The following is a 14,003-nucleotide window of genomic DNA, read 5'->3' as shown; positions in this document are numbered from 1 at the left end:
TGGTCAAGAGCACAGCCTATGCTTCCAGAGGACTCGAGTTCAATTCCCAGTACCCACGGGGCAGCTCACAACCATTTGTAACTCCAGTTCTAATGGATCCAATACTCTCCATGGTTTCAGAGAGCACCAGGCACACATGTGGTACAGTTACAGCCAAAAGAGCTATTCACATAAAAGAATTATGATGATGATGACTGAATATGGAATAATAGTAGTAAAAAAATAATGTGATAATGACTGTATATGGAATACAGCCCAATATAATTCCCATAGTCAATGCAACAATCATACAAACATTTTCATCAGACACAAGTAAATTTAACAACCTATTAGGACTTCTGAATTGAGCTACAAAACATTGGGTGCTTTGAAGCAAAGGACCACGGCAGACAAACACAAGAGCCCCTGCCTAGATGGAAAGACTGTAGTGAAACAGGGTCTTCTGGCCATTGCAGGGCTGCCATTGCATGGCAGTGAGTTCATGAAGCTGCTGCTAGCAAGGCTCACTGCTGGTTTATTGTGATTAAATGTAGTCTGAACACAATGAGTTTGATTTCTGCCTGCTTACATGAGCAGGAATTCAGTTATTTTACTGGAATAGGGGCAATTTCTCTGTGGCCACACCGCTGAAGAAAATGATGCTATGTCTTACCCCAGCACACATTAACTGTCCACAGTCCTTCGATGAGAGGAGGGGCCTCATGAGTCCCTGACCAATTCATGATGACAAGTCTAAGGAAGGGTGTCACCAGGGCCAACCAGAGCTGCCACCCACCCTCAGGGTCATGTAGCATTTTGAACTGTGAGAATTAAAAAGGTTTTCTTCATTTGTCTCTACAAATCGTGGAAACTACAGTGCTCTATTGTAGGTATAATTTCTTGTGTGTTGTATGGATTCTTCTTGTCAGTAAACAGCAGATTGGCCTATTAACTGAGGCAGGAAATAGGAAGTGGGAGTTCTGGCAGGGAGAGGGGGGAACTCTTGGATGGAGACAGGAGGCCTGAAAATGAGCCTCAGGATTCTGAAGATGGTGGACATATGAAACTGAGCAGAGGTAACCAGCCATGGGGCAGAATTTAGAATGGAATTAAATGGAGTCTGTAATGGTGGTCCTGGCAGGGACTCCCAGTGGTGGGGGTGGGGAGTCTGGGCTGGCCAATTTCTGTGGCTGGGCAGGGCCTGTGAAGGGATTCAGACACCAACCCAGCCGCTGGGCTCCTACCTGCTGATTGTCCTGCCTGCGGAGTGGGCTGGAACCAGAGCCTAGGAGAATCATCATGAGAGAGAACAGGAGACCTCATCCAGTGACTGAGGGCAGCAGGTGCAGACTCCCACAGGCAAGCACTGGGCAGAGCTCAGGAATTACTGCAGAGGAAGGAGAAAGGATTGGAGAAACCGGAGGGCTCAGGGACATAACAGAACACAGTTCACAGAATCAACTGACCAGGATTCATGAGACCTTGAAGAGAGCAGGGAGCCTGTAGGGGTCTGACTGAGGTCCTCTGGGTTATGTTATGCCTGAGGACTTGATGTTCTTGTGGAAATCCTAACAGTGGGAGCAGGGCCTGTCCCTTACATTTTTGCCTACGTGTGGGACCATTTTTCTCCCACTGTGCTGCCTTATCCAGCCTTGATGTGATGCTATGTGGCTGGTCTTACTGTAGCTTTTTATGCAATGTTTGGTTGATGTCCCTAAGAGGCCTGCTCTTCTCTTAGGGGCAGATGGGGTAGATCTGGGGGAGAGGAGGCATGCTGGGGAGAGACTGGGGGGAGGGAAGGGAGGAAAAGCTGCTGTTGGGGTGTAGTATATGAAAGAATGAAAATAAATAAAAGTTTTAAAAATTCACAACAGTCTGTGCACAGCAGAGAGTGAGTGGGGTGGGATGTCTAGAAGGAGCAGTGCCATTAAAAAAAAAAAGAACAAGCATTTTGCATATAAGCAATAGGAAATGTTTTTTGAATGCATCTGGGTAAGTGGCTCATTTGAAAGACTCCTTTGAGAGGAAAGTTCCAGCATGTCTGCCTGGCTCTGGGCCCCTTGGCAAAGCATTTGCCCAGGTACAGTAATCTAAGCACTCAGTCAGCACTGGCCCAAGGAGGGCAGGATATTGCTTGAACTATCACTGGAAAGAAACCGTTACAGGGTCATGGAGGCTTCCAACTAGGTTTCAATGTACAACCAGACAAGGTACCACAATTCATATTGTCTTCCCAGAAGATACTGAAAAATGAAGGTGTGAGGGTGAAGCTGAACACACGGCGAAGACTCTGAGAAGTTAGAGATGCCAGGAATGTGGAACTTGCCTAGGAAATGGTAGGTAGCAAGAAAAGCCCACCCAACAGTGGATGGCCGCATCAATGGATGGGCTCTCGGATGGGGCCGCCAAGTCAGTTGAGTTCCACATCATAAGACCATAGCCCAGTTGCTGGATATGAAAATATAGGTTTTAATGTTTTCCCTCCTGAGTTCTGATTTTACTTTAGCCTCTTCCTGTCTTATTTTTCTTCTATTTCCTCTACTTGGGATTGCTTATTGTATACCATTCTGCTTTGAACTTAAATAAATTGTACTTGATTTCACAGTGCCTTATACAGTAGTTTATATTGATTGATAAAACAGAATTTCTTATTTGTCCTTTCAAAGATTTGGGGGGGGGAGTAGTGCAGAGGGTGATATCTTTTAGAGACGACCTGAGAATATTTCTAATATGACAGTAACATGAGTCTTTGGAAGCAAAAGGTCATACGTTTTGGTTTAAGGAATCTTTGACAAAAGTTCTTTTAACGTTTATGAAATTTCTGGAAAATGACTAAACGCAGCAAATCTGTGGTATGACACATTGTACCAAGACATAATAATAACTTCAGTTTCCTATGACTCAGATCAACTTGCAAAGGGCAGAAGGCTATCCTCCTAGTCTCATTCCAATATAGAAGGCTACTGGTGATACTAGCATGGATTACTTTTTCCCCTCTGAATTTATCATCTTTCATATGAAACACAGAGTTAATGGTTTGTGAAACTGAGCAGTAAAAATAGAGAAAGTGAATATTGCATGATAGGCCAAATATGTAATATCTATTAAATCATGGAATAGGCAGAAGGGAATGTTCCAGAATTCCAATTTGTTTCACAATGTACATAAACTAATGAATAAAATTAAGAAAATCAACTAACAAAAATGATCACAGCTGAGGTTACCACCATTCCATTTATTATTTTGCTCCCTTGAAAAGCTTGATTTGATGTCTCCTATCACTGTAAACTACCCTCCTGTGGTTTGTCTCCCATCTCTTTATCTTTCTCAGAAATCATTTGAGGTACATCATGCTCACCACTGATGTACCTTACACACTTGGGTGTCCAAAGAGTCAGACCTAAGATAACTCAATGGTCATAGTATTATCACCCTTCATAATATTATTACCTGATAATGTTAATCAACACCACTAAAGCATTGGGACATGCTAAATTTGCATCACCTCATAAGAACTTTCTAATTATATATCAAATTGCCTATGTAATGTCCCCACAGATATCAAAACACACAATAAAACCTTCAAGCTCATATCTGAGGCTGAAGTTTTGATATTCCCTACCAGAGACAATGGTAATGACATCTTTACAGCTGCTGGAGAAAGATGATTAGAACTGTGTGACTGTTCTTTCATGTTATCAAACTATGCCCAGATTCTGGCTCCATGTCACCAGCACCAACCTGTGTAATCACAATGAAACCATGATTGTGTGTTCCTTGGATGACTCCAAGAAACTCCTGGGTAACCCTGTAACCAGCTTAAAATACTTTCCAGATCCTCACCCCTAAACATTTAGTGTCAAGAGACCATTCAAAGTGACTACTTAAAACAAGAAGCTATCTTTTTTAATGCTCCTGCCAAATATCTTCCAATAATTTATTGATTAAAAAAAAATCATTGTTTCTCAGTCTCCTCTCTCCTCTGGTTCTGCATCACCACCCACATCACTCACTTTGCTACAGTATCTTCGCTGTTCTTTCAAGCATGCTAACTCCTTGTCGTGGCTCATTTTTAATTACTGTGACAGAGCACCATAACTGAGATAATTCATATAGAAAGCATTTAATCTGGGGCTCATGGTTCCAAATATCTAGAATCCATGGTCATCATGTCAAGGACCATGGCATCCAGCAAGCAGGAATGGTGCTTGAGCAGTAGCAAAGAGCTTACATTGGATCTGCAACCATTAGTGAGGGAGCTGACTAGAAATAGCTTGACCTTTTGAAAGACCAATACCCATTCCTAGTGACATGCCTCCTCCAACAAGGCTATACCTCCTATTTGAAACAGCTCCACTAACTGAATTCAAATCTATGAGCCCTTGGGGGCCATTTTTATTCAAGCCACCACACATTTCTCCCACCAGCATTTGACACTAGATGTTTTATTTCTTTCTAGATTCTGTTCCTTTACATAAGCTCACATAGATCTTGAGTCATCTGTTTCAAGTTATAATACAAACATTATTGCCCTTGCATATCCTGTTTAAAACATTGGAATCACAAGCCTGTACTCCTTGGTTATGCTCTGAGTAATGAGCTCCATGAAAGCCCATAGTATTTATGTTCTTTAATATAGGCACTGTATTACCTCCTTAGCTCGTTTGGCTTGGCTTGTTCACCATCTTATGTAAGACTGAGATATATTTGTGCATCTTAGCACCTGATAGTGCTTCGGTGCATAGCATCATGTATGGCACAAAGTCAGAACTGAACAAACACTCAGTTACATAGCACATTGTCCTCTCAATGTTCCCAAAATACTTAGGTCTGCACACACACACACACACACACACACACACACACACAATTTGGGGTCATTGTCTGGATCTGTTTCTTGAATGACATTTATTAGTAATGTGGACATTAATAAACTGATTCCCTGGCTAAAGAGATTGCTAGAATTCCTAACTAATATTTAGTTATGTTATAAATCTATCAATGACTGGGCTGGAGATGTAGATCGGTGGAATCACATCCACGTGACATGAACAAAACCCTAGTTGCTCTTTTAAAGTGTAATTATCATGTTAAAAGTCCGGAATTATTGAATGCTTTGCTTGGATACAGATCTTTCCTTAGTTCTGAGGTAATGTCATGGGAAGACATTTAAGCATCATTTAAATGGAAGTCCAGCTTTAAATAGAGCTCCTATTAGATCTTTCCTCCTTCTTGCAACCTCATATGTCAAAAGAAATATTTTATTTTGTGTTGAATATTTTATTTTGTGTTGCTATAACTAAATACCTGACAGCGCATAATAATTAAACAAATAAGGTTTTGCCACTCCAAATTGCAGTAGCTGAGAAATCCAGACACCACGGCGTGGCCAGATCTTACTTCCCTGGCAACATCACAGTATCATGGAGGAGAGAGGAAAACACCACTACGTAGGCCGAGGGTTTTCATGCCATGCATCTTCAGTTACATGTTTCATGATGTGGTTGCACTTGTTCTCTGAATTTAAAGTTCAAAGATTTTTTTTTATTTATGATTCGGCTAGGTTTAGACAAGCTTTATTTGGTGTACATGGAGAAGGAAGGCATGATCATTCCTAATGTGCAAATGAAAAACTAAAATTATCTGTAAGAAAGAACAGTGTCTTCTAAGAGTAAAGGGAGAAAAAGAAAAATGTCGCAGCAGGAGCTGGGCTTATAATTCAGTTGCTAAAGGCCTTTTCTAGCATACCTGAAGCTTGAGGTTCAATTCCAAGCACCAGGAACCAGGAACTGAGCGTGGTAACCCATTTGTGCTGGCTAGTTTTATTTCAACCTGACCGAAGCTAAAGTCATCAGAGAAAAGGGAGCCTCAGTTGAAAGAATGTCTCCATAAAATCTGGCTGTGGGTAAGCTTGTAAGGCATTTTCTTGATTAATGATTTGTGGTGCAGAGCCATGCCCTGAGCTGGTGACCCTGGGTTCTCTAAGGAAGCAGGTTGAGCAAGCCAGCAGAAGCAAGCTAGTAAGCAGCACCCCTCCATGGCTTCTGCATCAGCTCCTGCTACCAGGTTCCTGCCCTGTTTGAGTTCCTGTCCTGAGCTCCTTCAATGATGGACCATGATGTAGAAGTGTAAGGCAGATAAACAAAAAGTTGCTTTTGTTCATGGCATTTTATCACAGCGGTAGAAACCCTAACTAAAACATCACACGGTGCCTGTAGTCCCAGTACTTGTGAGGTGGAGGTGGAGGTGGGGTATTGAAAGTTCAAGACCATCTTCTGTTACATACGGAGTTTAAGACCAACTTAGGCTAGGGGTACTGTCTCAAGAAGATAAATAAATAAATAAATAAATAAATAAATAAATAAATAAATATAAGGAATATCTTTATACCCAGGAAACAATGACAAAAATACCATTCCTTCAGCTGAATCTACTCCCAAGAATTGTGGATAAGGAGAAACCAACAGATCTCCCCTTGCATCCTTCACATCCCAACTGCAACAATAGTCTGAGTTTTTTATTTACTTTATTTACTTTGTATCCCCCCTCTAGTTCCCTCCCCCTTCTCCTCCCAGTCCCTTCCTTCCTCCCCCTTCTCCACACACTCCCCTCCCCAAGTCCACTGGTAGGGAAGGGTTTCTTTTTCTTCCTTCTGATCATAGTCTGTTAAGTCTCATCAGGAGTGGCTGCATTGTCTTCCTCTGTGGCCTGGTAAGGCTGCTCCCCACTCAGGGGGAGGTGATCGAAGAGCAGGCCAATCAGTTCATGTCAGAGATAGTCCCTATTCCCATTACTATGGAACCCACTTGGATACTGAACTGCCATGGGCTACATCTGTGCAGGGGTTCTAGGTTATCTCCATACTTGGTTGGAGTATGAGTCTCAGGAAAGACCCCTCTGTTCTTTTTTTCGGTTCTGTTGTGCTCCTTGTGGACCTCCTGTCCACTCCAGATCTAACTATTATTTCCCACTTCTTTCATAAGATTCCCTGCATTCTGCCCAAAGTTTGACCATAAGTCTCAACATCTGCTTTGATAGTCTGCAGGGCAGAGCCTTTCAGAGGCCCTCTGTGAAAGGTTCCTAACTTGTTTCCTGTTTTCTTCTTCTTCTGATGTCCATCCTCTTTGCCTTTTGGAGTGGGGATTGAGCATTTTAGCCAGAGTCCTCCCTCTTGATTAGTTTCTTTAGGTGTACAGATTTTAGTAGGTTTATCCTATATCATATGTCTATATGAGTGAGTATATACTGTGTGTGTCTTTCTGCTTCTGGGATAGCTCACTTAGGATGATCCTTTCCAGGTCCCACCATTTACCTGCAAATTTCATGAATTCCTTGTTTTTCATTGCTGAGTAATATTCCATTGTGTAGATGTACCACAATTTCTGTGCAGGAAGCCAGTGCAGGTCAGCTTCTAGCATCTGCAGTTGTAAGGCTTGCTCTACCCCTTCCCTAACTTTTGTGCGTCCCTGGGGCAATCTGTGTTGCTCTCTTTATTCGAACAGGCAGAAGCCAGCTTTGAAGCCATTTCAATCACAATTCAGTTTCTTATAGTTAGATGGACTAGATGCAAGAAGATGTGATGGTGTAACTACCTGTCTCAGTTGCATTTCTGTTGTTGTGAGAAAATGCCGTGAAAAAAAAAAAAAAAAAAAACAGCTTAAGGTCGAAGGTTACAGTTCATCCCCGTAAACTCAACATTGGGAGGAACTTGAAGGAGCTAATTACTTTACATTACACCCAAGAGCAGAGAGCAATGAATTAATGCATGCATAATGGTGTTCAGTAGCTTTCCCGTTCCATTCAGTCCAGAGTCCAGGCCTCCCGCACACACTTTCTACCTCAATTAGCACAATAAATAGAATCCCTCACTGGTAGGCCCCGAGGTAACCATAATGCAGACTATTCCTCAGTGAGAGTCCCTTTCAGGGGATTCTACATTGTGTCAAGTTGACAGTTAAGGCTAATCTTTACACTGCTCACTACGCTGAGATGCTTATGAGGGGGAGAGGCAGTCCTTTTTAAAATTTATTTATTATTATTTTTTTATGTGTGGGTGGTTTTGGTTGCATGTTTGTTCTGTCTATGCTGTATGTGGTAAAGTGCCTTTGGAGGCTGGAAGGGAGCATCAGATCTCCTTCCAACTGAAGTGACAGGTGATTGTGATCTGGGATTTGAACTGGTGGCCTCTGGAAAAGCACCCAAAGTGCTCCTAACTGCTGAGCCATTTCTCTAGCCTTCAAAAATGGTGTGAGTGTGTTCCTCTGGTTGGGTGGAGATTTCATAGAGCCTGTGGAAATCAGCTTTGATTTTTGTTATTGTTGTTTTGGTTTTTGTTTTTACTTGTTTGGTTGGTTTTTGTTTGACAGCCCTGTTCTTCCTCTTGTCAGTGTACCTATCCCATTGCCAGCCACAACTCCTCTCTTATTAACATTCCTCTGTTTCCAACCTCACCATTTCAACCCTGTCATGATGGCTGATAACACTGTGTCATCTTTCTCTTTTTGATGTTATTGTTAATCGTGCTTCTTCTTCAGTTTTTCATTTCTAAGGCAAAATGCTACTGGATTTTAATTCAATCACTTCACTTTGTATTGAATTCACTTATTTCCTCCTAAGCTTTTTGTTGGTGTGTTTAGGGTTCTGTGCCAAGATTATGTAACATGAAAAACCTTCCTGAAGGTGACAGCTTTCATCGCTTTGTCTAAATGTTTCGCCTAGGGCTTATACTACTTTGCTAAATGGAGAAGATAAGAGTAACTGCCTTTGCCTGTTCTTGAAGTTAGAGAAAAATATATATATAAATTCTCTGTTGAATATGATGCTAACCTGGCTTGTCAAGTCATTTACTCGGTATGTCTGCTGGGTTCCTGGGTGGGCAAGGATGCACCCAAGCTGCTACTGTGAGGGGCTAAAAATAACCTCATCTCTTTTCTGTCACTGAAGATAAAACCTGAGGATGGTTAATTCATAAAGAAAAGAGTTTTGGCGTTTTGACTTTTTTTCCTCTTGTGGTTCTGGTTGCTGGGAAGGTGTTAACAATTGTTTTTCTTCTAGCCTGAGCCTCATGCCATACCAGTTGCTGTACTGAAATGACTGGTCATGTGATGAAGGCAGAAGCAAGAGAGTAAGACAAGGATGCTGCATTCACATTGTGATGGCTTGTTCTCAAGGAAATGTGTCTAGTTTCATGGCAACCACAATAATTCCATTATAAAAATAGAGCCCCATGACACAAACATGTTCCCAGGATTTTTCTCTGTTTCTTTATACTGGCCACCATGTCCCAACACAGGTCGTAATACACACAACCCTTATGCAAACCAGCAAGGTCATTTAAACTCAGGGTTAGCCTTCTAGCTTTGCACTTTCAAGTGCCAGGAATATGGGCACATGCACAGTGCTTGGCCATTTAAGTATCTTTTGTCGGACTAGGGTCTTCAAGCCTGCTCTCGGGATGCACATAGACAAGTCTAGCAAGTGGTCCCTTTGGGTAGAAGACTGATGCTAAGGAGAAGCTCAAATCTCAAGGCAGGTGTTTTTGGTAACAGTTCCTATCAGAATTGTCATGGGGCTCCTAGGGTAACGAGGCCATTTCTGGTTCTGGAACAAGAACAATCTTCAACAAAGGTGCCACCTGAGTGCATCTCCCCCTTCCAAAGGACCTGTCTGTGATGTCAGGTTTCATGGGAATGTTGTGAAGTCCTATCTGAATCTCAAATTCCCCACAAATATCCCTTTATCTGTGGATGATTGCAAAATTACTGTTGCTACCGGGGGAGATGAGGGGGGACCTCCCTGTAATACCACCCCAAATCTGTTCATATCTCATAGGTAAACATTTGAAATTCAGTCTATTTCCCAACATAGTTTGACTTGGATTTTTTTTTATTTAAAGCAATATGTTCCTATTAAAATAAAATAGTTATGATAGAAGATAAAAGAATAAATAATGGATGGTTATTTAGAATTTCTTCTTTAAGTAGGCATTTATTTTTATTTATTTTTAAGTTTATTTATTTTTTTATTGATTTCAATTTATTCACTTTGTATCCCAGCTATGTAGCCCCCTCTCTTGTCCCCTCCCAATCTTACCCTCCCTCCCTCATCTCCTCCCATGCCACTTCCCTAGTCCACTGATAGGGGAGGTCCTCCTCCCCTTCCATCTGACCCCAGCCTATCAGATCTTATCAGGACTGGCGACATTGTCTTCCACTGTGGCCTGGTAAGGCTGCTCCCCCCTTAGGGGGAGGTGCTTAAAGAGTCAGCCACTGCGTTCATATCAGAGACAGCCCCTGTTCCCCTTACTAGGGAAACCCACTTGGACACTGAGCTGTCATGGGCTACATCTGTGCAGGGGTTCTAGGTTATCTCCATACATGGTCCTTGGTTGGAGTATCTGTCTCAGAAAAGATCCCCTGTGCCCAGAATTTTTAGTTATGTTTATCTCCTTGTGGAGCTCCTGTCCCCTCTACATCTGTCTCCCCCTTCTTTCATAAGATTCCCTGCACTCTTCCCAAAGTTTGGTTATGAGTCTCAGCATCTGCTTTGATACCCTGATAGATAGAGTCTTTCACAGGCCCTCTGTGGTAGGCTTTTATCCTGTTACCTGTTTTCTCCTTCTTCCAATGTCCATCCCACTTGTCTTTCTGAGTGAGGATTAATCATCTTACCCAGAGTCCTCCTTCTTGCTTAGCTTCTTTGGGGGTACAGATTTTAGTATTTTTATCTTATATGTCTAATATCCACTTATAAGTAAGTATATACCCTGTGTGTCTTTCTGCTTCTGGGATATCTCGCTCGTTGACACAGGAGACAACTTCCTGAACAGAACACCAACAGCACAGGCTCTAAGAGCAACAATCAATCAATGGGACCTCATGAAACTGAAAAGCTTCTGTAAAGCAAAGGACACTGTCATCAGAACAAAACGATAGCCTACAGACTGGAAAAGGATCTTCACCAACCCTGTATCTGACAGGGGGCTAATATCCAGAATATATAAAGAACTCACGAAGTTAAACAGCAAAAAAATCAAGTAATCCAATTTAAAAAATGGGATACAGAACTAAATAGAATCTCAATAGAGGAATATTGAATGGCAGAGAAACACTTAAAGAAATGCTCAGTCTCCTTAGTTATCAAGGAAATGCAAATCAAAACAACCCTAAGATTTTACCTTCCACCCATCAGAATGTCTAAGATCAAAAACTCAAGTGATAATACATGCAGGAGAGGATATAGTGGTACATTTCCACTGTTGGTGCAATTGTGAACTTGTACAACCACTTTGGAAATCCATCTGGCACTTTCACAGACAATTAGGAATAGTGATTCCTCAAGTTCCAGCTATACCACTTTTAGGCATATAAACCTGGAAACAACCCAGATGTCCATCAATGGAGGAATGGATATAGAAATTGTGGTACTTTTACACAATGGAATACTACTCAGCAATTAAAAACAAGGAAATCATGAAACTTTCAAGCAAATGGTGGGATCTAGAAAAGATTATCCTGAGTGAGGTATCCAAGAAGCAGAAAGACACACACAGTATATACTCACTTAAATTGGATAGGAGACCTATAATAGAGGGTAAACATACTAAAATCTGTACACCTAAAGAAGCTAAGCAAGAAGGAGGACTCTAGGTAAGATGATCAATCCATCAGAAAGAAAATCAAGATGGACATTGGAAGAAGGAGAAAACAGGAAACAAGACAGGAGTCTACCACAGAGGGCCTGTGAAAGGCTCTACCCAGCAGTGTATTAAAGCAGATGCTGAGACTCTTAACCAAACATTGGGCAGAGTACAGGGAATCATATAAAAGAAGGAGGAGTTAGTATGACCTGGAGAGGACAGGAGCTCCACAAGGACCAAATATATCTGGGCACAAGGGTCTTTTATGAGACTGTATCTCCAACGAAAGACCATGTATGGATATAACCTAGAAACCCTGCTCGAACGTAGCCTATGGTAGCTCAGTATCCAAGTAGGTTTCCCTAGTAAAAGGGGAACAGAGACAATTTCTGACATGAACTCATTGGCTGGCTCTTTGACCTCCCCCCCCCCATGGGGGGAGGAGCAGCCTTGCTAGACCACAGAGGAGTACACTACAGCCAGTCTTGAAGATACCTGATAAGCTAGGGGCAGATGGAAGGGGAGGAGGACCTCCCCTATCAGTGGACTTGGAAAGTGACAGGGAGGAGATGAGGGTGGGATTGGGAGGGAATGAGGGAGCTGGCTACAACTGGGATACAAAGTTAATAAACTGTAACTAATATTAAAAAAATAAAAATTTAATTGAAAAAAATAAAATATGCTCAAGTATACAAGGACATTTGCTCAGCCATGTTTGTAGCAGCTTTATTCATAAAGCCAGAATCTGGAAACAACCCAGATGTTCCTCCACTAAGGAATGGATACATAAATTTGTGGTACATTTACACAATGGAATACTACTCAGCAATTAAAAACAAGGAAATCATGAAATTTGCAGGCAAATGGTGGGATCTAGAAAAGATCATCCTGAGTGAGATAACCCTGAAGCAGATAAAATTTCTAATATTTGGTAAATTGATACAGCTTAAAGATCAATAATGTTTCATCTATTCAGTCTCTATTTTTGTCAAGAAATCCCACAGATTATTGTTCTTAAATTATAAAATAAAATATAGGCGTGTTGGGGACATATCTCAGAGGTCAAGAACACTGGCCAAGATGGGTGTTTTGGCGCTTTCCTGTAATTACTTCACTTGGGGAGGCAGAGGCAGGTGGATCTCTGTGAGTTCAAGACCAATCCGATCTACAAAGCAAGTCCAGGATAGCCAAGGCTATACACAGTAACTCTGTCTCGAAAAACAAAGAAACAAGAAAAGAGCACTGGCTACTCTTCCGGAATCCAGGAAGTGTACAGGCCACTCTTCCTACTCTTCTAGGATCCAGGTTCAATTCCCAGCACCCACATGGTTGTACACAGTCTTCTGTAACTCCAGTCTGAGGAGATCCAATGCCCTTTTTCTGGCCTCCAAGAACACAAGGCATGCACATGGTACACAGACATACATGAAGAAAAACCACCTGTATGCATAAAATTAAATAAATTACAAATTGTAAGATCTCAAACACAAGGATTTGAGATGACTATGCAATGATGTTTTTGTGCCAGACATAAGAAATTGAAAACATATTCACTGCTCAAAAAAATCAGTAACAGATAGCATTGGGTATATATGTATTGATAATATTCCTATGAATTTTTAATTTTTCCATCATGATATAATTAAGATTTGGGATATATGTTTCTCTTTGTATATGTGTGTATATATACTTATTATGTGTTATAATGTTGCATATATATTTATATAGTATGTGTGTCATAATTTTGCATTCACTTGGCATGAGCTGCATAAGGCTGGAGCTCTAAAAATTAGCAAAGAAGAAAATGAGGAGGTGGGAGGAAGGAAAGGGAAGGAAAAAGAAACGGTATTCTCTGGTAAAATTGAGACTTACAAATCTAAGTTTCTCTTCTATCATAATCATAATGATTATGATTGATGTTGAAAACAATTAACTCTGCATGGCCAGGCTCCCTGCCCTGACTGCTTGATCTTACACATATGAAAACAGTTACAGGGAAACAGTTTAAAAAAGACCATACTGCACAGAACACTTAGAGACCACCTTGTCCCTTCCAAGGGAGCCCAAAGGGTTCTATATTTTAAAGGTGTGTGAGAAAAACTGATTTCAAACGCAGCCGAGTATGATAATTTCCTGTTCAACCTTTGGTGACACGTTAGTGAGAAATCTCCTTTTCCACTCATGACTCACTCTGAGCATCATGAGGCAGCCTGCGAAGTTGGCAGTCGCTGACGTCCTAGTTTTCTGCCACTGACTCTCACCTCTTGGTGCTCAGCTCCCACAGGCCCCCTGTGAGCACCACACCTCACCGCAGGAGGCCTGGCTCTCTGGCAACAGAGGGAGTTTGTCACTGCTCCCTTATCTCCACCTGTCCAGTCAGTGAGGA

This window comes from Meriones unguiculatus, chromosome 5 (genome assembly GCF_030254825.1).
Source record: "Meriones unguiculatus strain TT.TT164.6M chromosome 5, Bangor_MerUng_6.1, whole genome shotgun sequence".
Classification (NCBI taxonomy): Eukaryota; Metazoa; Chordata; class Mammalia; order Rodentia; family Muridae; genus Meriones; species Meriones unguiculatus.
Note: the sequence above shows the minus strand (reverse complement) of the source record.